At 44.3% G+C, this 25,626-nt stretch overlaps 1 long non-coding RNA gene across 1 annotated transcript; it reads right to left on the bottom strand.

Annotated features, from left to right (window-relative positions):
* Positions 1-723: 723 nt before the first annotated feature.
* On the bottom strand, positions 724-25,558 carry LOC140728863 (uncharacterized). The gene is made up of 4 exons (XR_012099197.1): positions 25,495-25,558; positions 8,906-9,204; positions 7,221-7,550; positions 724-2,425 (listed from the first exon to the last, which is right to left on the bottom strand). It is a non-coding gene; the product is annotated as an uncharacterized lncRNA (long non-coding RNA).
* Positions 25,559-25,626: the final 68 nt, after the last annotated feature.

Here is a 25,626-nt window from a genome sequence, read left to right as displayed (position 1 = left end):
ACGAATCTGCAGAGTGATGAGGGACTTGTAGGACTTACCTATCCTACGTTGTTCCTCTGGCAGTAACCCTGCGTTAGTTGTGTTTGTGTGGTCAGAGGTCCCAGTCTTCCCATCCACTATTAGAGCTCTTTACTTGATTAACAACAGTAGCTGAAGAGTCTGGGCCTGTACTCACTGGAGTTTAGAAGAAGGAGGGGAAATCTCAGTAAAACATATCGAATATTGCAAGGCCTAGATAGAGTGGATGTTGAGAGGTGTGGGGAAGTCTAGGACCAGAAGGCACAGACTCAGAATAAAAGTACGCCCCTTTAGAGCATAAATGAGGAGGAATTTCTTCAGCCAGAGGGTAGTGAATCTGTGGTATTGTTATCATTGCCACAGGCAACTGTGGAGGCCATTACATTTAAAGTGGAGTTTGATAGGTTCATGATTAGTAAATTTCAAAGATTACAGGGAGAAGGCAGAAGAATGAGCTTGAGAGAGATAGCAAATCAGCTGTGATGGAATGGTGAAACAGACTGAACGGCCCAACTCTGTTCCTCTGTTTTACAGTCTCAACACAGAAAATTTACCCCACCAACCCCACCACCAGTGCATACACATCAGCCAGCATCACTTTGTGTACATACATTCAGTCAATGTTACTTGTACATTGTGTTTTATAGAATTACTTTTATAGTAATATCTATTGTGTGTTTTTCTTATTTCTTTATGCATACTGTGCTTTATTTATGCTGCATCTTATCCAGAGTAACAATCATTTTATTCTCCTTTACACTCATTCACTGAAAAGTGACAAGGAACAATCTTGAAACTTATTTTTTTTATTATTTAGTGATACACCTCAGAAACAAGCCCTTCCATTCCAACGGGTTTGTGCTGTCCAGTTATAGCCATGTGAGCAATTAACCTACTAATCCATATATGTCTGGAACATGGGAGGAAACCGGAGCACCAGGAGGAAACCCACACAGTCACGGGGAGAACGTGCAAGCTCCCTATAGACCCCGGCAGGAATTGAACCCGGGTCGATACTGTAAAATATTGTGCTAACCACTACACCTTCATTCCGTCCCGTACACGACTGAAGTTATCGTGTAATTTCACACCGCCAAGAAAAATACTTTTATCCTTCACATTACGCACAGGATTATCTCTGAACACCTCTCGGCTTACTCATATCAATGGTAACATGAGCTGCTAAGCTAATTCCAGTTGAATTATCCTTGAAAGAGACTCAACAAGCTCATCAGGAAGTCAGATAGCATTTTAAAGTCATTTTTCTTTCCCTTGGATTTATAGCAATGCTGAACTCATTTTGCAAAATTACTCTTCTGACATGGCTGAGTAATCCTCTGGCTTCACTTTTTTTTGGTGGGGGGGTAGTTTTTTATTGGCAGGTGGAGGGTGGCAGCTCACATGGGTTGGGAGGGTGATGTGTCATAACACAAGAGTATTAATGTACTGGAACGCCTTACAGTCAGAGTCAAACAGCATTAAGACAGGCCCTTGGGCCCAACTGGCCTCATGCTGACCAAGATGATAAGATTCACTGGCATTTTCAGTTTCTACCTCAGGTTTCCAGCATCTGTAGTTTTTTAAAATATTTTTTTTTAACCCATCTCGAGGTATACAAACCTTCTATCTACCAAAAGCAATGTGTGGAAAGAGAATCAGTCAGGACTTTCATAAACAAATCAGATAATTGGGCTGGAACCTTACCAGAAGTCCACAGGGAAAGAGACCCTTCAACCCAACTCGTCCATGAAACCAAGTTGGTCCCATTTGTCTCTGTTTGGCCCATATCCCTCCATACCAGGGGTTCCCAACCTTTTTTTTTAAGCCATGGACTCCTACCATTAACCAAGCCCAGGTTGGGAACCCTTGCTCTAAACCTTTCCTCTCCAGATACCTGCCCAAGTGTCTTCTAAATGTTGCTAATAATCTTAGAAAGGGTGTAGGAACAGGATTGACTGTATTGCTCTTTGAATGGTCAACATAGATTCAACGGGCAGAATGGTCTCTTTCTTTGAGTCAGTAATTCAACCCTGACCCAAAACATTCCTTCAGCTGTCATAGTCCACATGTCATGTCAAGGTCTTTGGAATAATGACCCTTTCTCACCCTTCCAACAGATCCTGCCTGCATGGCTCAAATACTGAGAGAAATACCAATACGCTTTGCCTGGGAACCCTTCATGGTGATCTGTGATCAAGAAAAAGATTTGAAAATTTCCACCAGAGCCCCAGCAGTCTCCTCCCACATCTCCAGCAGTGAGATAGATCTGGTGCAGACATCAGCAGTTCCTTTCCTCTCAATGATGCTGCCCGACTTGCTGAGATCCTCAGCATTTTGCGATTTCCAACATCTGCAGAATCTCTTGTTTTTATGATCTGCTGGAAGAAGTCAGAAGGTCAAGCAGCATCTATATAGGGATATAGAGAGAGAGGAGGTCAAAACATTCAAATTTCAAAGTAAATTTAGTTTCAAAGCAAATTTAGTATCAAAGTATGTATATGTCACCAAATAATACTCCGAGATTCATTGTCTTGCGGGTATTCACAGTAGAACAACGATAACAGAATCAATGAAAAACTACACACAAACACTGACAAGCAACCAATGTGCAGAAGAAGACAAGCTTTGCAGATTATAAAAAAAATTACAGTGTATTCCAGTTAGTCGGGACACATTGGGACTAGTACATCTTGGCTCAATGATATGGTGACTCAATTAGCTGAAGTTTCATGGAAATAGTTAAAAGAGTATTAAAAAGACAAGCTACTGTATAACTGAGTATTTAATTGAAATGCCTAACAAATTACTAACAGTACTACAGTACTATAAAACTGTGTATTAGTTCCTAATAGTTATTGACTGATGAATTCATCCAGTGTACTCTGCCATGTTCATTTGATTGACTGGAAATGAGCAGAAGTAGCACAGACATATAGTGTGATAATGCACAGCCTTCATGCGCTGCTTTTGATGATTACATACTCCAAGTCTTCATTTTCATTATAGCATTCAAGATGTTTGTCAGAGCGAAGGGCGCTGAGTAGGCTACAGTCAATTATGGATAACTCTGAACATCCTCTACATAGCACCATCCAGAGACAGAGAAGCAGTTTCAGTGACAGGTTACTATCGATGCAATGCTCCTCAGACAGGATGAAGAGGTCAATACTCCCCAATGCCATTAGGCTTTACAATTCTACCGCCAGGACTTAAGAACTTTTTAAAAGCTATTATTAATGCTTTTTGAGACGGTGATTTAGATGCATATCATATTTTTTACTGAGTTAAGTATTGTATGTAATTAGTTTTGCTACAACAAGTGTATGGGACATTGGAAAAAAAGTTGAATTTCCCCATGGGGATGAATAAAGTATCTATCTATCTATCTATCTATCTATCTATCTATCTATCTATCTATCTATCTATCTATCTATCTATCTATCTATCTATCTATCTATCTATCTACCTTGAAATTCATTGTAGACCCTAACCCTAATTGTTTCATTTTCACTTCCAGCCAGTTCTGGCATCTCCAAGCCTGAATGCTTGAAACCTTTAAGAGCAGAACAATCCTGAGCTGCCTTACTGCTTATTTCTTGCCAACTATCAGTGACAAAACCACTGCTTTTTGAACACAAGTGCAGGCAACTGACACGATTTAAAAACTGTTCGCGCTAAACATGTGTTGTGTCTAGCGGCCACGTGTCTAATGCGAGTTAGAAACTTGCCGCAACCGTCTCCTGCCCCAATTAAGTGGCATAGTGTCCCAAATAAATAAAGGGAATCCCGGCTATTTTGTCGATTAGTTTTTGTTCTTTAAGAGTTGTCCCAAATAAGCGGCTGCCCTGATTAACCTATGGACCAATTAACTGTAATCTACTGCAATAACAAACAAATAAATGAAATATTGAGAAAATCAATAATTCTGAGAACTTCGCCAATGCTTTGGGTCAAAACCCTGTATCAGGACCATCTCACTTTGAGAACAAAGCGACCTGGGAGAACAGATCTTTGATTCCATGAAAGTGGTATCACAGGAGAGGGTGATTGTGCTTTCGAGATTTATGAGGATGTTGCCAGGAAGTGAAACCTGCACATGATGAGAGACTGCCCAGTCTTTGCTCATTTTCTTTGTAATCGGAGAGACTGAACCGAGATTTCTTTCAGGGCTGGATGTGGTAAGTGTGGGCACAGGTGTCACTAACCAGGGGAGTTGGAGGGGGGACACCATAAGGGCAAGGTCATTGGCAGAGTTCAGGAATATAGGCTGATACAGTGGGTGCAGGTGGTTAGGACTGGAGCACAAGAGAACAAGGAGAGAGCATATAGAGAGTTTTCTCCCCTCAAATTGGGTGACACTAGGACATAGGCTAAGGATGAAAGGTTAAATATTTATAGGGAACCTGAGGGGTAAGTTCTTCACTCATAGTGTGAAATGGACTGCCAGCACAAGTGGTGGATATGGATTCAACTGTAACAGATAAGAGAAGTTTGGATAGAGTATGGAGTAAAACAGTAGCACGTTCAATTGCACTGGCTTCTACAGGGTTAACTAAAGGTGTTATTATCTTTTTTAAACATATTTTTTATTATCACAGGACCCTACTGGTCATTAAGAACTTAAAGGACTGCAGGTCTACAAGCTGGACTTGTGGATTGTGCTGCTGTGTGCAGCAGGGAGACGTCGGAGGAGCCGTGTGGAGACTAACAGTGATTGATCATCTTAGTCCCTCATGATCGCAAGACCCTGTTGGACATTGTTAACGTGGAATGCTGCAAGTCTGACTCACTGAGTTATGGGTGGACTGTGGGGGAGCTGCCTGGCCCTGGTCAGAGCGAGGAATAGGCTTCAACCCTTGATGTTGCCTGTTTACTGTTGCCCAGGAGAGGGGTTGTGGAGTTGGTGCACTCCACCAGGGTGCCGGGGGCAGTGTTTATTTTACTAATTTTAGTGATACTTATTTTAGTGACTATTTTACTGATATTTTATATGTGCTAGATGTATAGCTGTGTGCTGTGTGTGACTGTCGGTATTGTACTCCGCAACTTGGCCCCAAAGTAACGCTGCTTTGTCTGGCTGTATTGATGGGTAATCATGTACGGTTGAACAACAATTAAACCTGAATTAAACTTGAACTTGAAGATGGAGGGACATGAGGGGGAGCTTCTATAGATTGCGAGTGTGAAACAAGCGCTGCTGGAAGTGGTAAATTCAGGTACAAAGTATGCCCACAAGAATGAATCTCAGGGATGTATATGGTGACATGTATGTACTCTGACAATAAACGTACTTTGAACTATGTTAATCTACAACACAGATTCATTTGCTTCTGGGCATTCACAGTAAGTACAAAGAAACACGACAGAATCAATGAAAGGCTGCACACAAGACAGACGAACGGCCAATGTGCAAAAGACAACCAACTGTGCAAATACAAAAGGAAAATAATAATGAAAATAAATAAACAATAAATATTGAGAACATGAGATGTAGAGTCCTAGAAAGTGAGTCCATAGGTTTAAGGGAACAGCTCAGTGTTGAATTGAGTGACTCTGGTTCAGGAGCCTGATGGTTGAGGGATAATAACTGTTCCTTAACCTGGTGGTGTGAGTCCCGAAGCTCCTGTACCGCCTTCCTTTAACAATATTTAAGATAAGTTTGGATAGGTACATGGATGGGAAGGGAATGGAGGGCTATGGTTTGGTCCGGATAGATGAGACTAGGACGATGATTAGAACATCATGGACTAGATGAGCTGAGGGGCCTTTTCTGTGCTGTAGAGACTGCTGTGATTCCAACGGAAATGTTCATATTTTCTCTGGTGACTGAAGAGGTGGCAGATGACTGGAAGAGAGAAAATGTGAGACTTTTATTGAAGAAGGACTATTCCAGGTAGCTGCATCCCTGTGAGCTGAGTTGAAGGGGAATTATTAGAACAAACTGTGAGGGACAGGATTAATTTCCCTTTGGAGAGGCAGAGACTTGCTTGCTAAGGAAAGGTTTATAATGGGAATGAAGTTCAAACTGCAAAGACACAGGAAGAACATGGAGAGCTTATTGACATGTTGTCATGGCAACACTGTCAACAAAGGAAAAGAGCAGGTTATTGGTTTCAGACGGGAGGGCTGTGCACATGCTCGTGTCTTTATCTGCAGTGTTGAGAAAGTTCAGAGCTTCTAATTCCTAGATGTGAACGTCGCCAGAAGCCCGTCCTGGTCTAATCACATTGATGTCATGGCCAAGAAAGCTCGGCAGTGCCACTGTTTCTTCAGGAGAGTAAAGGAATTCTCTCGACTCTTACCAATTTTGATAGATGCACCACAGAATGCATTCTCTCTGGTGCAGAATGACTTGGTACGGCAGCTGCTCTGGATGTGGCCGCATGAAACTGCAGGCGTTTGTGGACGCAGCTCAGCACATCATGGAAACCAGTCTCCTCTCTATAGACTCTCTCTATACTTCCTGCTGCCTCAGTTAAACAGCCAGCATAATCAAAGACCGGACCCATCCCAGACATTCTCTCTTCGTTCCCCTCCCATTGGAAAGAAGGTACAAAAGCCTGAAGGCTCAAGAACAGCTTGTAACTCACCATTATCAGACTCTGGAATGGACCCCTCTGATGACAAGATGGGCTCTTGGCTTTACAATCTACTTCATTATGATCTTACACTTTATTGTTCACCTGCACTGGACATCTTCAGTACTTTTTACACTTTATTCTGCATTGTTACTGTTTTGCCTTTTTCGAGCCCAAAGCACTGTGTAGTGATTTGATCTGCCTGAACAGTATGCAAGACAAGCTTTTCACTGTGTCTTGGTACATGTGACAGTAATAAACCAATTCCAATACCAATATTCAGCAAAAATGGAGTTAAACTGTTATGTACAGAATAGTATGCACAGCACTATGAATCTCTCTCCTATTTTTGCTGAACTTGCTGACATAGCATAAGCAGCTGTCACGAGAAATTGCTTATCTTATTGTATTCATAGTTATGAAGGAATCATTTCATTTTTACTCTTTAGACCTCTCCTTCGAACACGAGTGGTGCCAGAACACCAAGTTCTCCAAGCCAGCTGTCAGTCATCTCAACAGACTGCGACAGACTCGTTGTCTTATCAATACTCACAGTGATTTATTTTCACTAATTGCTTTATAAACCCTTTACTATCTTTTAATACATTTATTTTTGTAACTTACACTGCTGCAGTGTTATTGACCCGGATTGTTGAAATCGGCTTCATTTCATTCGCATAGCAGTGAGCACGAAGCTATTACAGCTGAGGGCGTCAGAGTTCAGAGTTCAATCCTGGCGCCCTCTGTAAGGAGTCTGCACGCCCTCCCTGTGGAATACATAGGTTTCCTCCTGGTGCTCTGGTTTCCTCCCACAGTCCAAAGACTTATCAATTAGCAGATTAATCAGTCGTTGTACATTTTCCCGTGGTTAGGTTAGGGTTAAATTGGGGGTTGTCGGGCGTTGCTGGGCAGTGCGTCTTGAAGGGCAAGGAGAATCTATTCCATGCTGTATCACTAAATAGATAAATAAGATAATTTATTACATAGAGGTACAGGTAGGTGGCACTGTTGCACAGTGGCTAGCATAACACCATCATAGTAACATTGATCCAGGTTCGATTCCTGCCACTGACTGTACGTTCTCCCCATGAGCCACGTGGGTTTCCTCCGGGTGCTCTGGTTTCCTCCCACAGTCCAAAGATGGTTAATTGGTCGCCTGGGTGTAATAGAACTGTGTGGAATTGTTGGGCCGGAAGAGTCTGATACTATTCTATATCTCTGAGTATTGACTGAGGAGTTTGATTGAATCGTTGAGGTGAGCAAGAGCACGAGTGAGGTTGGTGAGGCTGATATTGTCTACCTGAACTTCAGTAAGGTCCCACAAGAGGCTGGTCTAAAGGTATCGTGCCGTGGCATCTAGACTGCTGGTAAGCAGAATCCAAAATTGGCTTGGTGATGTGTAGGAAGAGGCCAATGGTGGAGGTATGCTTTTGTCACTGGATGCCTTGACTACTGGTGTACCATAGGCCTCCCTTCTGGCACACTTGTGTTTGTTATATACTGGAGTTTAAAAGTCTAGATGTGAGTAACATCTGACTTCCTGTGATTTCTGCCCCTCCCCCTGCTCTCCTTTTGCATTCCCCATTCTTCCTCCCCTTTCTCCTCTTTTCTTCTCCTCACTTGACTATCACTTCCCTCTGGTGCCCCTCCTCCTTCCCTCTTTCCGAACATTTCTTACCAGATTCTTCTTCAGCCCTTTGTCTTTTCCACCTAGCACCTCCCATTTATTCCCTTCTTCCCCATCCACCCACCTCCCCCCTCACCTGGATTCACCTACCACGTACCCCTTCCTCTCCCACCTCCTTCTTATTCTGCCTTCTTCCCCCTTCCTTTCCAGTCCTGGTCAAGGGTCTCAGCCCAAAATATCACCTGTTTATTCCCCTCTATATAAGTTGCCTGACCTGCTGAGTTCCTCCAGCATTTTGTTTCAATAGGTTCAATAGGAACATTTAATGTCAGAGAAATGTATACAATATACATCCTGAAATTCTTTTTCTTTGCAAACATCCACGAAAACAGAGAAGGGCCCCAAAGAATGAATGACAGTTAAACATTAGAACCCCTAAGTTCCCCCTCCCATGCATAAGCATGCGCAAGGCACTGCCCCCCACCCCACCACCAAAAATGCATCAGCAACCCCCCCCCCCACCGAGCACTCACGCGTGCAGCAAAGCAACAATAAAGACACAGACTTGCAGTACCCAAAGACTACTCGTTCACCCGGTATTCAACATACCACAGGCTCCCTCTCTCCCCAATAAGGAAAAAGAGGTTTCACAGTGAGAGGGGAGACATAACAAACAACTCACTGATTTATGATGTTAAAAGTCTGTTGCATCGCTTTCTCCGAGCTCTACGCCCAGAGCGTCAGCCCCGAAATGGCTCAGGTCTCTGGACACACACGACGTTTTCTGTTTTCCTGCGACGGCCTTGAATCAGCACATCTCCAGAGCCATGAAAATTCGGAATCCTGAAGGTGCGCTCGCCTTCCAGGCAGCACCCTTGGGATATCAAAAAGCAGCTGGTCATGAGGCCCTGAGAGCGGGTCCCACTCCCGCAAAGAACCAAAGTCAGAGTGTAACTCTGGGTCAGGGTCTTCGAAAGAACACTGAAAAAGAAAAAGAAGAGATATTAAAGATAGAAATAGAGCTGTTTCCAAAGATGCAAGCATCTTTAGTGGCATCATCACTTTTCTCCACCCCCGAAGTTTTGCATGTATTACTCTGGATTTCCAACAGCTACAGAACCTCTTGTGTTAATGCTGAACACCGACCGTCCACGTTTTTGGATGTGAATGTAGAAGGGAGGTTGCAAACAAAACAATGATTAGTGGTCATAGAGTCACACTGCATGGAAACAAGCCCTTCAGCCCATCTGGCCCATGCCAACCAAGATTCAAATCTAAGCTGGTCCCTTTTGTCCACATTTGACCCATAACCCTCTTAACTTTACCAGTCCAAACACCTTTTAAATTTCCATGTATACTCAACATTTTAGGAATAGATTCTTTCCCCCTGCCGTGAATGGTGGTGGACCTGTGGCATCCGTTGTCATGGGTGGCTGGGGAGTCCAGGTTGTGGAGTGTATTTAAGGCGGGGTTTGCTAGGTTCTTGGTAAGCCAGGGTGTGAAAGGTTACGTGGAGAAGGGAGGAGAGTGGGGTTGAGAGGGAGTTGGATCGGCCATGATCAAATGGCGGAGCAGACTCGATGGGCCAAATGGCTGAATATCTTTTGGTCATGTGGTCTGTGGCCACCAGATTCCTGAACAGTCCATGAACTATGTATTTATTTAGAGTCCTAGAGCACTCTAGCACAGAAACAGGCCTCTCAGCCCTTCTAGTACATGCAGAACTGCGGTTCTGCCTTGTCCTGTCAACCTGGACGTCGTCCATACCCCTCCCGGTACTCAAATCCTACAACAAATGTGCTCTTTTGTTCTGTATTTCTATTGTAACTTACAGTAATTTGTTATGGTTACACTGTACTGATGCCATGGAGCAACAAATTTCTCGACTTCTGGTCGTCCCGTTATAGGAAGTATGTTGAAGCTTTGCAGAGGGTGCAAGAAGAAGTTTACCAGGATGCTGCCTGCTTTAGCGGGCATGAGCTACCAGGTGAGGTTGGACAAACTTAGGTTGATTTCTCTGGAGCTGCGGAGATTGAGGGGAGATCTGATGGAGGTTTGTAAGATTATGAGAGTCATAGATAGAGTAGACAGACAGCATCTTTTTTCCAGGGTTGAGATGTCTAATACCAGAGGGCTTTTTTAGGTGAGAGGGGGTAATTTCAAAGGGGATGTGAGGGGCGAGTTTTTTTTTACACAAAGAGTGGTGGGTACCTGGAATGTGCTTCTCGGGGAGGTGGTGGAGGCAGACATATTAAAGACTTTTAGAAGATGTTTAGATAGGCACACAAATGTGAGGGAAATGGAAGGATATGGCTATTGTGTCAATAGACAATAGACAATACACTGGAATTTAGAAGGATGAGAGGGGATCTGATTGAAACATATAAGATTATTAAGGGATTGGACACACTGGAGGCAGGAAGCATGTTCCCGCTGATGGGTGAGTCCAGAACTAGAGGCCACAGTTTAAGAATAAGGGGTAAGCCATTTAGAACAGAGATGCGGAAATTTTTTTTCACCCAGAGAGTGGCGGATATGTGGAATGCTCTGCCCCAGAAGGCAGTGGAGGCCAAGTCTCTGGATGCATTCAAGAGAGAGTTAGATAGAGCTCTTATAGATAGCGGGGTCAAGGGACATGGGGAGAGGGCAGGAACGGGGAACTGATTATGTATGATCAGCCATGATCACAGTGAATGGCGGTGTTGGCTAGAAGGGCCGAATGGCCTACTCCTGCACCTACTGTCTATTGTCTATTGACAGGACCTCTTTACTCCTAAACTCAATTCCTCTTGTTATAAAGGCCAGCATGCCATTAGCTTTCTTCACTGCCTGCTGTACCTGCAAGCTTGCTTCCATTGACTGATGTACAAGAACACCTAGATCTCGTTGTACTTCCCCTTTTCCTAACTTGACTCCATTTAGATAGTAATCTGCTGAAGGGATTAGCTTAGTTGGCCTGCTTCTGTGCTGTACTGTTCGATGTTATTGACAATAAACCTGATTCTCGTTCTGACCTGCCTCACCACTTTCTCCGGCAGCTCATTCCACACATGAACCAGCCTATAGAATAAAAAGTTGCCTCTCAAGTTCCTGTTAAATCTCTCCCCTCTCACCTTAAAACCATGCCCTCTAGATGATTTTATGCAGCTTATAAGAGCAACCTCATCACCCATGTTTCAATGAAAATGTCCCAACTAGCTCGACCTCTCTCCATAGCTCAGCCCCCGAGTCCCAGCAACATCTTTACAAATATCTCTGCACTGTCCAGCCTGTTGGCAGGGTGACCAACACTGAACACAATATTCCAAAAGTGACCTCCTCAACACCTTGTACGGAGGATCCCAAAAATCCTGCCCCACTCCCAGCAGGGAACAGGCTACGCAACATCTGCGACAGGACCATCAGACTCAAAAACAGTTACTTCCCCCAAGTTGTCAGGCTGATCAACACCTCCAACCATTAACCCATCCCAAAACCAGTACTTTATCAATGCCTCTCAGAGATACTCCTGTACCTAGCATCACCTTATGGACATACAATCAGTCTATTACTAAGCCGTATCATTATGGATGCAATTGAAATGGAAAGTGACAGCCGAATTAAAATACACACAGTGGCCTCTTTATTAGGTGCAAATGCTCGTTAATGCAATTATCCAATCAGCCAATCATGTGGCAGCAACTCAGTGCATTAAAGCATGCAGACATGGTCAAGAAGTTCTGTTGTTGTTCAGACCAAACATCAGAATGGGGAAGAAATGTGATCTAAGTGACTTTGATTGTGGAATGATTGCTGGTGCCAGACGGGCTGCTTTGAGTCTCCTGGGATTTTCACACACCACAGTCCCTAAAGTTCACACAGAATGGGTCGAGAAACAAAAAACATGCAGTGAGCGGCCGTTCTGTGTGTATAAATGCCTTGTTAATGAGAGAGGTCAGAGGGGAATGGCCAGACAGGAAGGCGACAGTAACACAATTAACTATGCGAAGAGCATCTCTGCATGCAGAATACGATGAATCTTGAAGTGGACGGGCTACAGCAGAAAAGCACAAGCATACACTCAGTGGCCACTTTACTGCATACAGGAGGTACCTAATAAAGTGGCCACTGAGTGTATAAGCTAATCTTATGTACTTTATATTTATTATGTTTTTATTGTTTTCTTAATGCCTATCTTTATTTACGCTGCATCAGGTCTGGTGTAACGATCATTAGTGTAATGAACAATGACAACACACAATCTTGAATCTTGAACTGCCGCCTAATATCACAGCTTCTGTGCTCAGTATCTGGACCGATGAAGGCCAGCATTCTTGTGCCAGCAGTGTTGCTGACAGTGAGAAGAATAGTATTTGGCTACAGAACAATATTGATCAGTCGGCACGCTACCCATGGCTATGCTTCCACTACCTCCCCATCATCTCCCTCCTGTGCTCCTGCTCCTTCCCGTTCTCCCATGGTCCACTCTCCTCTCCTATCAGATTCGTCTTTCTGTAGCCCTTTACTTCTTCCACCTTCTTACCTCATTCCCTCTCCCCCAGCCACCCACTTTCCCCCTTACCTGGCCAGTTTGTACTCCTTCCTTTATCCCTATCTTCCTATTCTGGCTTCAGTCCCCTTCCTTTCCAGTCCTGATGAAGGGTCTCAGCCTGACATGTCGATTGATTTCTCCTCTCTGGCCTGCTGAGTTCCTCTAGCATTTTGTGTGTGTTGCTCTGGAAAACTTCTCTTATTAATGCTTCCACTTCTGCCTCTGGTAACCCATTTCTGGCGCCTGCCACTCTCTGCATAAAATCTTGCCCCTAAACTATTCCTCCCCTGCCTACCATCTTAAAAGCAGGTCCTCTGGGGTTTGACACTTCCACCCTGGGGAAAAGATTCTGACTGCCTACACCAGGGTTTCTCAGCCGGGGTTCCATGGAGCTCTAGTGCTCCATGAGAAGTTGCTAGAGGTTCCGCGAGAGATCGAGATGAAATAAAATGAACATTGTATCTTCAACTTTGTACAACACTAGTGCTCGCAGTGGAGGGCAGTGACCGAGCAGTCCAGATAGCAATTTTGTTAGAGGTCTAAAGGTCGCAAGGTGCAAAATCAGTTCATCCCCCAGAGAAGGAAGGATTCAAAGGGGGGAAAGGGGCCTCAATGGTTGAGAAAGGAAGTCAGAGACTGCATAGCATTAAAAAAAAGGAAATATGACAGAGCTAAGGTGAGTGGGAGGACAGATGATTGGGAAGTCTTTAAGGAACAGCAGAACTTAACTAAAAAGACAATACGGGGAGAAAAAATGAGGTACGAACGCAAGCTAGCCAGGAATATAAAGGAAGATAGCAAAAGCTTTTTTAGGTATGTGAAGAGAAAGAAGATAGTTAAGAACAATGTTGGGCCCTTGAAGAATGAATTGGGTGAAATTGTTATGGGAAACAGAGAAATGGCAGAAGAATTTAATGAGTACTTTAGATCTGTTTTCACTAAGGAAGACACAAGCAATCTCCCAGATGTATGGATGGGCCAAGGACATAGGGTAACAGAGGAAATGAAACAGATTGACATTCGGAAGGAAACGGTGATGAGAAGACTGATGGGACTGAAGGCTGACAAATCCCCAGGTCCAGATGGTCTGCATCCTAGGGTACTAAAGGAGGTGGCCCTGGAAATTGCGGATGCATTGGTAATCATTTTCCAATGTTCCTTAGATTCAGGATCAGTTCCTGAGGATTGGAGAATGGCTAATGTTATCCCACTTTTTAAGAAAGGAGGGAGGGAGAAAACAGAGAACTATCGACCTGTCAGCCTGACATCGGTAGTGGGAAAGATGCTAGAGTCCATTATTAAGGATGAAATAGTGGCATATCTAGATAGCAGTGATAGGATTGGGCTGATCCAGCATGGATTTACCAAGGGTAAATCATGCTTGACTAATCTGTTGGAGTTTTTCGAGGATGTAACCAGGAAGTTAGACGGGGGAGATCCAGTGGATGTAGTGTACTTCGATTTTCAGAAGGCATTTGATAAGGTCCCACATAGAAGACTGGTGGGTAAAATCAAAGCTCAGGGCATTGGGGGGAAGGCATTGACATGGATAGAAAACTGGTTGGCAGATAGAAAGCAAAGGGTAGCAGTGAATGGGTGTTTCTCAGAATGGCAGGTGGTGACTAGTGGGATGCCACAGGGCTCGGAATTGGGACCACAGCTGTTTACCATTTACGTTAATGATTTGGATGAAGGTATAGAAAATAACATCAGCAAATTTGCTGATGATACTAAGCTGGGTGGCAGTGTGACATGTGATGAGGATGTTAGGAGAATTCAGGGTGACTTGGATAGGCTGGGTGAGTGGGCAGATACTTGGCAGATGGCGTTTAATGTGAATAAGTGTGAGGTTATCCACTTTGGGAGTAAGAACAGGAAGGCAAATTATTATCTGAATGGTATAGAGTTGGGTAAGGGAGTAATACAAAGAGATCTCGGAGTCCTTGTTCATCAGTCACTGAAGGTGAATGAGCAAGTGCAGCAGGCAGTGAAGAAGGCTAATGAAATGTTGGCCTTTATTACAAAGGGAATTGAGTACAAGAGCAAGGAAATCCTCTTGCATTTGTACAGAGCCCTGGTGAGACCACACCTGGAGTATTGTGTACAGTTTTGGTCTCCAGGGTTAAGGAAGGACATCCTGGCTGTAGAGGAAGTGCAGCGTAGATTCACGAGGTTCATTCCTGGGATGTCTGGACTATCTTACGCAGAGAGGTTAGAGAGACTGGGCTTGTACACGCTGGAATTAAGGAAATTGAGAGGGGATCTGATTGAAACATATAAGATTATTAAGAGATTGGACAAGATAGAGGCAGGAAATATGTTCCAGATGCTGGGAGAGTCCAGTACCAGAGGGCATGGTTTGAGAATAAGGGGTAGGTCATTTAGGACAGAGTTAAGGAAAAACTTCTTCTCCCAGAGAGTTGTGGGGGTCTGGAATGCACTGCCTCGGAAGGTAGTGGAGGCCAATTCTCTGGATGCTTTCAAGAAGGAGCTAGATAGGTATCTTATGGATAGGGGAATCAAGGGATATGGGGACAAGGCAGGAACCGGGTATTGATAGGAATTGATCAGCCATGATCTCAAAATGGCGGTGCAGGCTTGAAGGGCCAAATGGTCTACTTCTGCACCTATTGTCTATTGTCTATTGTCTCTCAGTCCATTATTGCAGTGCGTAGTAGGACCGCGTTTACTTGGTTGAGTCCATTCTCAGTTTTTGATGTGAGATAGATAATTGGTGTGTGCTGTTTTGCACAGAGTGGAGGACAGTTGGCTGGTGAGGAGCATGAAGTGCATTTCCTAAGCATTGAATAGACTCACCCAACTTAGGCTGTGATGTCAGCCTCTCCCTCCCAGTAAGATTTACTGACCTGCACCTGGACAAGTTCTGGATTTCTGTGAAAGAATGGCATCCTGCCATTCAGAGGAAAGCAATGAACATTTTTGCTGCAGTTTTCAACTTCTTACATGTGTGAGCAAGCTTTATCTTGTTTAACAAGCATGAAGAGCAAGGATAGAGATTTCAGTTGAAGGTGAAATCCATGTGTGCTGATCTCAAGTTCAACCCGAGATGAGTATTTGTGCAGCAAAACGCAAACACAGGTCTCACATGCTAGGCCTATATTTGAGCCTGATCATGTCACTTGGTAAGAAAATGTTTTTTGAAAATCTTGTATAAAATTGTCTTAGGCTGTATTTTTATACATATTCCTTTTTAGTTCTGGTTTTTAGTAACTTTACTATTCAGCATTGTCAATAAATTTTCATGTTGTAAATTAGCATTAATTAAAATCAATTTACAACCTTTATTTAAATTAAATCTACTGAGCCTACCTTTAGAAAAATTAAATCCCATTTTGGCTTAAACCAGTTATTAACAGAAATTTATTATGTTTGCCTTATGAGTTTTTGAAATTTATGAAAGAAAGAGATTAATTTCAAGCAAGGTAAGCTAACCTTATCTACCCATTTTTTTCAAGAATGGATGGCTAAAGTTTATTCTCTACTCGAAAGAGTGCTGAGAATGATTTTTGGATTATTATATCTACAACTTACTGATCACGCTAATGTACCATGAGCTGTAGATATAATAAGTTCCCTGAGACCTGAAAATTATTTCAAGGGTTCCTCCAGGGCAAACAGGTTGAGAAAGGCTGGTCTACACTATCTATGCATCTGATATTTTTAGAAACTATCAGGCCTCTCATGGAGTCATAGAACACTCATCATCATCATTATGCACCTTGTCGTCTGATGTAGCGATCATGGTCTTGACCATGATTGTTCTTGGCAAATTTTTCTATGTAAGTGGTTTGCCATTGCTGCCTCCTGGGCAGTGTCTTCACAAGATGGATGACCCCAGCCATTATCAATACTCTTTGGAGATTGTCTGCCTGGCGACAGTGGTCGCATAACCAGGGCTCGTGATATGCACCGACTGCTCATGCAACCATCCACCACCTGATCCCATGGCTTCACATGACCCTGATCAGGGGGCTAAGCAGGTGCTGCATCTTACCCAAGGGTGACCTGCAGGCTAACAGAGGGAGAGAGCACCTTACACTTCCTTTGGTAGAGATGTGACTCCACCCTGCTAACCGTCATTGAACACCTCAGCACTGAAACAGGCCCTTCAGCCCATCTAGTCTATGCCAAATGATTGATCTGCCTAGTTGCATTGTCCTGCATCTGGCCCTCCATTGTCTGCTCTGAGAAGGTCACATCACAAGCACCTGAATGCAGTGGACTAGGACAGATCGGAACCTATGAAGCTCTCCCTCTTTTGGAAGGGCTGTATAGGACCCAGGAATGTGGTGAAAGAGCAGGTGTCAGGACAACTATTACACGTCCTATAGTTGCAGGGTAAAGTGCTAGGGAACTAGGTGGTGGCAAGGGATAAGTGGACGGAGGAGATTGGTTTAGAGATCCATGGAATCCTGAAGACAGCAGCACAACTTGTCCAGGTTGTAAAACATATAAGAGCATGAGAAGTATAATTAGGCTATTCAGCCCGTGAAGTTTGATCCACCATTCCACTTCCGCTAATTTATTATCCCTCTCACCCTCATGTTCCTGCCTTTCCTTTAAACCTTTGCCACATTTACAAATCAAGAACCCATCAACCTCTGCTTTAAATATACCTAATGACTTGGCCTCCACACCCATCTGTGCCAATGAATTCCACAGATTTGCCACACTCTGGCAAAAGAAATTCCTTCTCATCTCTGTTCTAAAAGGGCATCCTTCTGTTCTGAGGCTGTGCCCTCTGGTTATAGAATCTGGGATTCTTCACTTCTTTAACAAGAGCACAGTATAAGAGATACATACATAAGAGTATAAGAGATAACATACAGAATAAGGGATTCTGCAAAGGCTGAAACTCTTGAACAACACACACAAAAGGAACTCAGCACATAAGGTAGCATCTATGGAGGGGACATTTTTGGCAGAAACCTTTCATCAGGAATGGAAATAAAGGGAGAAAGAAAGTGGAGGGAGGGGGAAAAGTACAAATTACATGGTGATGGGTGAGACCAGGTGAGGGGCAAGGAGTGTGGGTGGAGGAAGAGGGGATGAAGCTGGGAGATGATAGGTGGAAGAGGTAAAGGGCTAAAATAAAAAAGAAGAAACACTCTGGTAGGTGTCTTGAGCCCTGTGGCTCTGTGCACCTGTATTTGTTAACTGTTGTCTTATCTAGAGGTGCTAAGCCCTTGTGCTTTCCATTTCATCTTGTCAAGTTTATTTTAACTGGCTCGGGTTTTCTGAAGATTGTGATTATTTAAAGGGGACACCTGATTAGTGCTTATCGTGGGGTTCCTGTGTTTCGAGAATGATTCCTCTCATAGCCACATGTTCAGCTGGAATTCCTATGAATAAACTCTTGCTTCTGTCCCTACATGGGAGTCTGTCGTTCCTCCTCAGCTGGGTTCACTCATTTGTCAGTACAGACCGAGACAGGTAGGAGAAGAGAGCGGTCCATGAAATAAAGGGAAGGAGGTGGGAGGTGATGGACATGTCTGGAGAAGGCTGAGAGGGGAACCATCATGGTGAATGGAAAGAAGAGAGAAATTAAAACATAGAAACATAGAAAACCTACAGCACAATACAGGCCCTTCGGCCCACAAAGCTGTGCCGAACATGTCCTTACCTGAGATATTACCTAGGCTTACCCATAGCCCTCTATTTTTCTGAGCTCCATGTACCTATCCAGGAGTCTCTTAAAAGACCCTATCATATCCACCTCCACCACCATTGCCAGCAGCCCATTCCACACACTCACCACTCTCTGCATAAAAATATTACCCAAAGATAAACATTTAATTGGGGTAGGGGGAAATACGATGCTATTAGGCAGGAACTTGGGAGCATAAATTGGGAGCAGATGTTCTCAGAGAAATGAATAGCAGAAATGTAGCAAATGTTCAAGGAACATTTGCATGGAGATCTGCACAGGTATGTTCCATTGAGGCAGGGAAAGGATGGTAGGATTAAAGAACCATGGTGTATCCAAGGATGTAGAAAATCTAGTTAAGAAGAAAAGATAGATAGATAGATAGATAGATAGATAGATAGATAGATAGATAGATACTTTATTCATCCCCATGGGGAAATTCAACTTTTTTCCAATGTCCCATACACTTGTTGTAGCAAAACTAATTACATACAATACTTAACTCAGTAAAAAAATATGATATGCATCTAAATCACTATCTCAAAAAGCATTAATAATAGCTTTTAAAAAGTTCTTAAGTCCTGGCGGTAGAATTGTAAAGCCTAATGGCATTGGGGAGTATTGACCTCTTCATCCTGTCTGAGGAGCATTGCATCGATAGTAACCTGTCGCTGAAACTGCTTCTCTGTCTCTGGATGGTGCTATGAAGAGGATGTTCAGAGTTATCCATAATTGACCGTAGCCTACTCAGCGCCCTTCGCTCAGCTACCGATGTTAAACTCTCCAGTACTTTGCCCATGACAGAGCCCGCCTTCCTTACCAGCTTATTAAGACGTGAGGCGTCCCTCTTCCTAATGCTTCCTCCCCAACACGCCACCACAGAGAAGAGGGCGCTCTCCACAACTGACCTATAGAACATCTTCAGCATCTCACTACAGACATTGAATGACGCCAACCTTCTTAGGAAGTACAGTCGACTCTGTGCCTTCCTGCACAAGGCATCTGTGTTGGCAGTCCAGTCTAGCTTCTCGTCTAACTGTACTCCCAGATACTTGTAGGTCTTAACCTGCTCCACACATTCTCCATTAATGATCACTGGCTCCATATGAGGCCTAGATCTCCTAAAGTCCACCACCATCTCCTTGGTCTTGGTGATATTGAGACGCAGGTAGTTTGAGTGGCACCATATCACAAAGTCCTGTATCAGTTTCCTATACTCCTCCTCCTGTCCATTCCTGACACACCCCACTATGGCTGTGTCATCAGCGAACTTCTGCACATGGCAGGACTCCGAGTTATATTGGAAGTCTGATGTGTACAGGGTGAACAGGACCGGAGAGAGTACGGTTCCCTGTGGCGCTCCTGTGCTGCTGACCACCGTGTCAGACCTACAGTCTCCCAACCGCACATACTGAGGTCTATCTGTCAAGTAGTCCACTATCCAATCCACCATGTGAGAGTCTACTCCCATCTCCGTTAGTTTGTGCCTTAAGAAACTAGGTACTGTTAGAGGTCTAGAAAATTACAAGGTCGTTAGGAAGAAGTTTAAGAATGGAATTAGGAATGCCAGAAGGGGCCATGACAAGGCCTTGGTGAGCAGGATTAAGGAAAACCCCAAGGCGTTCTACAAGTATGTGAAGAGCAAGAGGATGAGCCGTGTGAGAATAGGACCAATCAAGTGTGATAGTGAAAACATGTGCATTGAGTCAAAGGAGGTAGCAGAGGTACTTAATCAATACTTTGCTTCAGTACTTACCAGGGGAAAAAAAACCTTGGCAATTGTGGGGATGACTTACAGTGAACTGAAATGCTTGAGCATACAGACATTAAGAAAGAGGATGTGCTGGAGCTTTTGAAAAGCATTAAGGTAGATAAGTCACTGGGACTGGATGAGATATACCTCAGGCTACGGTGGGAAGCGAGGGAGGAGATTGCTGAGCCTCTAGTCATGATCTTTGCATTATCAATAGGACAGGAGAAGTACCACAGGATTGGAGGGTGGCAAATGTTGTTCCCTTGTTCAAGAAAAGGAGTAGAGTTAAGCGAGGAAATTATAGACCAGTGAGTCTGACTTCAGTGGTGGGCAAGCTGTTGGAGAAGATCCTGAGAAGTAGGATTTATGAGCATTTGGAGAGACATAATCTGATTAGGGATAGTGAGCAAGGCTTTGTCAAGGGCAGGTCATGCCTTACGAGCCTGATTTAATTCTTTGAGGGAGTAACAAAGCAGACTGATGAAGGTGGAGCAGTGGATGTAGTGTATATGGATTTCAGTAAGGCATTTGACAAGGTTCTTCATGCAAGGCTCCTTCAGAAGGTAAGGAGGAATGGGATCCAAGGAGACCTTGCTTTGTGGATCCAGAATTGGCTTTCCCACAGAAGGCAAGGGGTGATTGTAGTTGGTTCGTATTCTGCATGGAGGTCAGTGACAAATGGTGTTCCGCAGACATCTGTTCTGGGACCCCCTCCTCTTTGTGATTTGGTATAAATGACGTGAATGAGAAGTAGAAGGGTGAGTTAGTAAGTTTGCTGATGACACAAAGGCTGGGGGTGTTATGGATAGTCGGGCGGTTTGTCAGAGGTTACATCAGGACATCGATATGATGCAGAACTGGGCTGAGAAGTGGCAGATGGAATTCAACCCAGGTAATTGTGAAGTGATTCATTGTGGGAGGTCAACTTTGAAGACAGAATATAATATTAAAGGTAAGACTCTTGGCAGTGCGGAGGATTTGAGAGATCTTAGGGTCCGTGTCATAGACATTCAAAGCTGTTGTGCAGGTTGACAGTGTTGAAAAGAAGGAGTATGGTGTGTTGGCATTCAGCAACCATGGAACTGAGTTCAGGAGCTGTGAGGTAATGTTACAGCTATATAAGACCTTGGTCAGATCCCATTTAGAGTACAGTGTTCAGTTCTGGTCACCTCACTACAGGAAAGATGTGGATACTATAGAGAGAGTGCAGAGGAGATTTACAAGGATGTTGCCTGGATTGGAGGGCGTACCTTATGAGAATAGGTTGAGTGAACTCGGCCTTTTCTGCTTGGAGCGACGGAGGATGAGAGGTGACCTGATAGAGGTGTATAAGATGATGAGGGGCATTGATCATGTGGATAGCCAGAGGCCTTTTCCCAGGGCTGAAATGGCAAACACAAGGAGGCATAGTTTTAAGGTGCTTTGAAGTAGGTACAAGGGGGATGTCAGGGGTAAGTTTTTCACACAGAGAGGGGTGGGTGCGTGGAATGCACTGCCAGCGACGGTGGTGGAAGCGGATGCAATAGGGTCTTTTAAGGGCCTTTTAGATAGGTACATGGAGCTTAGAAAACCAGAGGGCTATGCAGTAGGGAAATTCTACACCGTTTCTAGAGTAGGTTACATGGTCGGCACAACATTGTGGGCAGAAGGGCCTGTAATGTGCTGTAGATTTCGATGTTTTATGTTCTGTGTTAGAGAAATCAATGTTTATGCCATCAGGTTGGCGGCTACCCAGAATGAATATGAAGCGTAGAATGTAAAAACAGGGAGGTTATGGCATCACACACAAAGTGCCAGAGGAACTCTGCAGGCTGGGCAGCATCTGTGGAAAAAAGTACAGCATCTGCAGATTTTCTCTTGTTTAAGGTTATGGCATAACTGTAGAATCCATTAGTTCAGCCACAGCTGGAGTGGTGTGTGTGCAACGATTATACTGCAGACATCAGTCAATGAAAGCAAGCATGCAGGTACAGCAGGCAGTGAAGAAAGCTAATGGCATGCTGGCCTTTATAACAAGAGGAATTGAGTATAGGAGTAAAGAGGTCCTTCTGCAGCTGTACAGGGCCCTGGTGAGACCCCACCTGGAGTATTGTGTGCAGTTTTGGTCTCCAAATTTGAGGAAGGACATTCTTGCTATTGAGGGAGTGCAGCGAAGGTTCACAAGGTTAATTCCCAGAATGGCGGGACTGTCATATGCTGAAAGATTGGAGCGACTGGGCTTGTATACACTGGAATTTAGAAGGATGAGAGGGGATCTGATTGAAACATATAAGATTATTAAGGGATTGGACACGCTGGAGGCAGGAAGCATGTTCCCGCTGATGGGTGAGTCCAGAACTAGAGGCCACAGCTTAAGAATAAGGGGTAGGCCATTTAGAACAGAGATGTGGAAATTTTTTTTCACCCAGAGAGTGGTGGATATGTGGAATGCTCTAACCCAGAAGGCAGTGGAGGCCAAGTCTCTGGATGCATTCAAGAGAGAGTTAGATAGAGCTCTTATAGATTGCGGGGTCAAGGGACATGGGGAGAGGGCAGGAACAGGATACTGATTGTGTATGGTCAGCCATGATCACAGTGAATGGCGGTGCTGGCTAGAAAGGCTGAATGGCCTACTCCTGCACCTACTGTCTATTGTCTATTAATTCATCAGGTTCTGGGCAGCAAAGGAGTATTGCATTTATGAAAAGGAACAGGACAGTCTGGGTCTGATTTCCTTTGAGTAGAAGAGATTGTGATGGGAGCTGAGTGAGGCATTCTAAATGTTGCTTAGCAAGAATGGATGGATGATGAGACACTCTTCCCTCTAGCAGAGATGTCTATGACCATAGACTATAGGTAAAACAGAGGGATCCGGGAATATAGATCCATAATTCTTTGAAGTTGGCATCACAGGTAGAGAGGGCTGTAAAGAGAGCTTTTGGCACATTGGCCTTCATAAATCAAATTATTGAACACAGGAGGTGAGATGTTGTATAAGATGTTAGTGAGGACTAATTTGGAGTATTGTGCGCAGTTTTGGTCAGCAACCTGCAGGGAAGGTATCAGTAAGAATGAAAGAGTGCAGAGAAAACTTACAAGGATGTTGCCACAACTTGAGGACCTGAGTTATAAGGAAAAGTTGAATAGGTTAGGACTTTATTCTCCAGTGCTTAGGAAAACGAGGGGAGATTTGATAGAGATATACAAAATTGTGAGCAGTATAGATATGGTAAATGTAAGCAGACTTCTTCTACTGAAGTTGGGTGGGACTACAGGGGTTAAGGGAGGGCGAAAGGTGAAATGTTTAAGGGAAGCGTGAGGGGTTAACTTTTTCACTCAGACGGTGGTGAGAGTGTGGAATGAACTGCCAGTGGAAGAGGTTTGATTTCGATATTTAAGAGAAATTTAGATAGGTACATGGATGGGACGAGTATGGAGGGCTATCGTGCAGGTGCAGGTCGATGGGACTAGGCAAGTTAATTGTTTAGCATGGAGTAGATGGGCCGAATAGCCTATTTGGTGCTGTAGTGTTCTAAGACCCCATGACTATATAGGTGTCCATGACCAGAAGGGGATACATTGAATGTAGGTGGCACAGAGGGCACAAGGAAGATTGTTCCCACCCAGAGGGTGGGTGGAACATTTGCCAAGCACTGCCAGATGATCTACTGTAGAGGCAGATTCTCACAACGTTTGAAAGGTATTAGGGGTGCACTTGAAGAGCTGAGGCATAGGAATTGGACTAATGCTGGGAAATTTGATTAATCTGTTAAGCACTTAAAAGTTGGCAGTAGACTTGATGTCTAAAGGACTGGTTTCCATGTCCTTGACCTACTGGAAAGATGTCTCCTCATCTCTGTCCTTATTGTCAAAGAGTGCCCCCAGTCTCAGACTTCAGTCAGTGGGAACGCCCACCTTTAAACCGGGTCTCCTCCCGAAACGTGGAGTCACCGCTTTTTGTCTCCATAGATGCTGCTTAACCAACCCCCCCCCACCCCCGCTGAGTTCTTCCATTTTTTGCCCTTACTGCATTCTCTCTGTGAGAACCCTTTCTGATTTTTTATTTTGGTGAGATCTTCTCTCACCCTTCCTAGAGCACAGAAAGGTACAGCATAGGCTATTCGGCCCTTGATCTCTGTACGTCGCCGAATTAATGTAAACCCTCTTTCCCGTGCACGATCAATACCCCTTCACTCCCTGCCTGTTCATGTTACCTCTAGATGCCGGTTAAATGCTACTATTCTGTCCGCTTCCCCCATAACCCCGTCTAGAGAACCCATCAAGTTACATTCTAGTATTGCAAAGCCGCCATATCCGGAATCCGCGGTGTGAACCTAGAATGTTCCAATCATAGCGAGTCTGACGACACAGAAACGGGCCTTTCGGCCCGCGATGTCCATGCTGTACATAGCCCTCATACATACTCATCTCATTTACACCACATCAGGTCCGCTTTCTTCTACGCTTCGGTGATTCGAGTGCCAGTGTCCATCTTTGGCAGATACATTAGATGCGTTTAAGAAACTCTTACCGAGGCACCTGGATGATAGGGGTTAGTATGATCTTAGAGCAGGTTAAAAGGTGGGCACAACATCGTGGGCCGAAGAGACTGTACTATGTTGTAACATTCTGTGCTCTACGCTTCTTAATTGCTAAGAGCCTCCGCCCGCACCTCCCTTTCCACACTAAGAAAATACCTTTTGCAGCGGCGGGACTGTCGGGAGACCTTGCCCCATGATAGACAAACTTTACTAAGAGATAAACACGAGAAAGTCTGCAGATGCTGGAAATCCAAAGCAACACACACACACACACACACACACACACACACACACACACACACACACACACACACACACACACACACACACACACACACACACACAATGCTGAAGGAACTCAGCAGGTCAGGCAGCCTATGTGGTCTCGGCATGAGACGTCGATCGTTTATTAATTTTTACACAGATGCTGTCTGATCTGCTGAGTTCCTCCAGCATTTTGTGTGTAAAACTTTCCAAGACAGCACCAGCAGCGGCTGGAACACTCAGATACCGTTCAGTTTTCTAAGGGGTCTCTCTCTCTCTCACTCTCTCTCTCTCTCTCTCACATTCTCTCTATCTCTCTCTCTCCCTCCCTCCCTCCCCCCCTCTCTCTCTCTCTCTCTCTCTCTCTCTCTCATTCTCTCTATCTCCTTGCAAAGCAGAATCTGCCCTCCAGTGGATTAAGCTGTTCGCTGTATTGCAACGAACATCGCTGGGTTCTGTTCCAACTGACCTTATTGCGTTGTCTTTACAAATTGACATTAAGAAAGAAACAATATTAACTGCGGCAATAACTTACATTCAATCCTATTTAATACGTCTGGAGAACAGCGCTTGGCGTCTCGTCATTCACGAGCTGATTGGACCTACCTGAAGAAGGAGAAAAGGAAGGCGGGGAGGGAGGAAGAAAAGGGGCGGTGCTCTTCTGTGA

Source organism: Hemitrygon akajei, chromosome 6 (genome assembly GCF_048418815.1).
Source record: "Hemitrygon akajei chromosome 6, sHemAka1.3, whole genome shotgun sequence".
Classification (NCBI taxonomy): Eukaryota; Metazoa; Chordata; class Chondrichthyes; order Myliobatiformes; family Dasyatidae; genus Hemitrygon; species Hemitrygon akajei.
The sequence above is the reverse complement of the archived record's forward strand: the minus strand, read 5'-3'. Positions and strand labels throughout refer to the sequence as shown.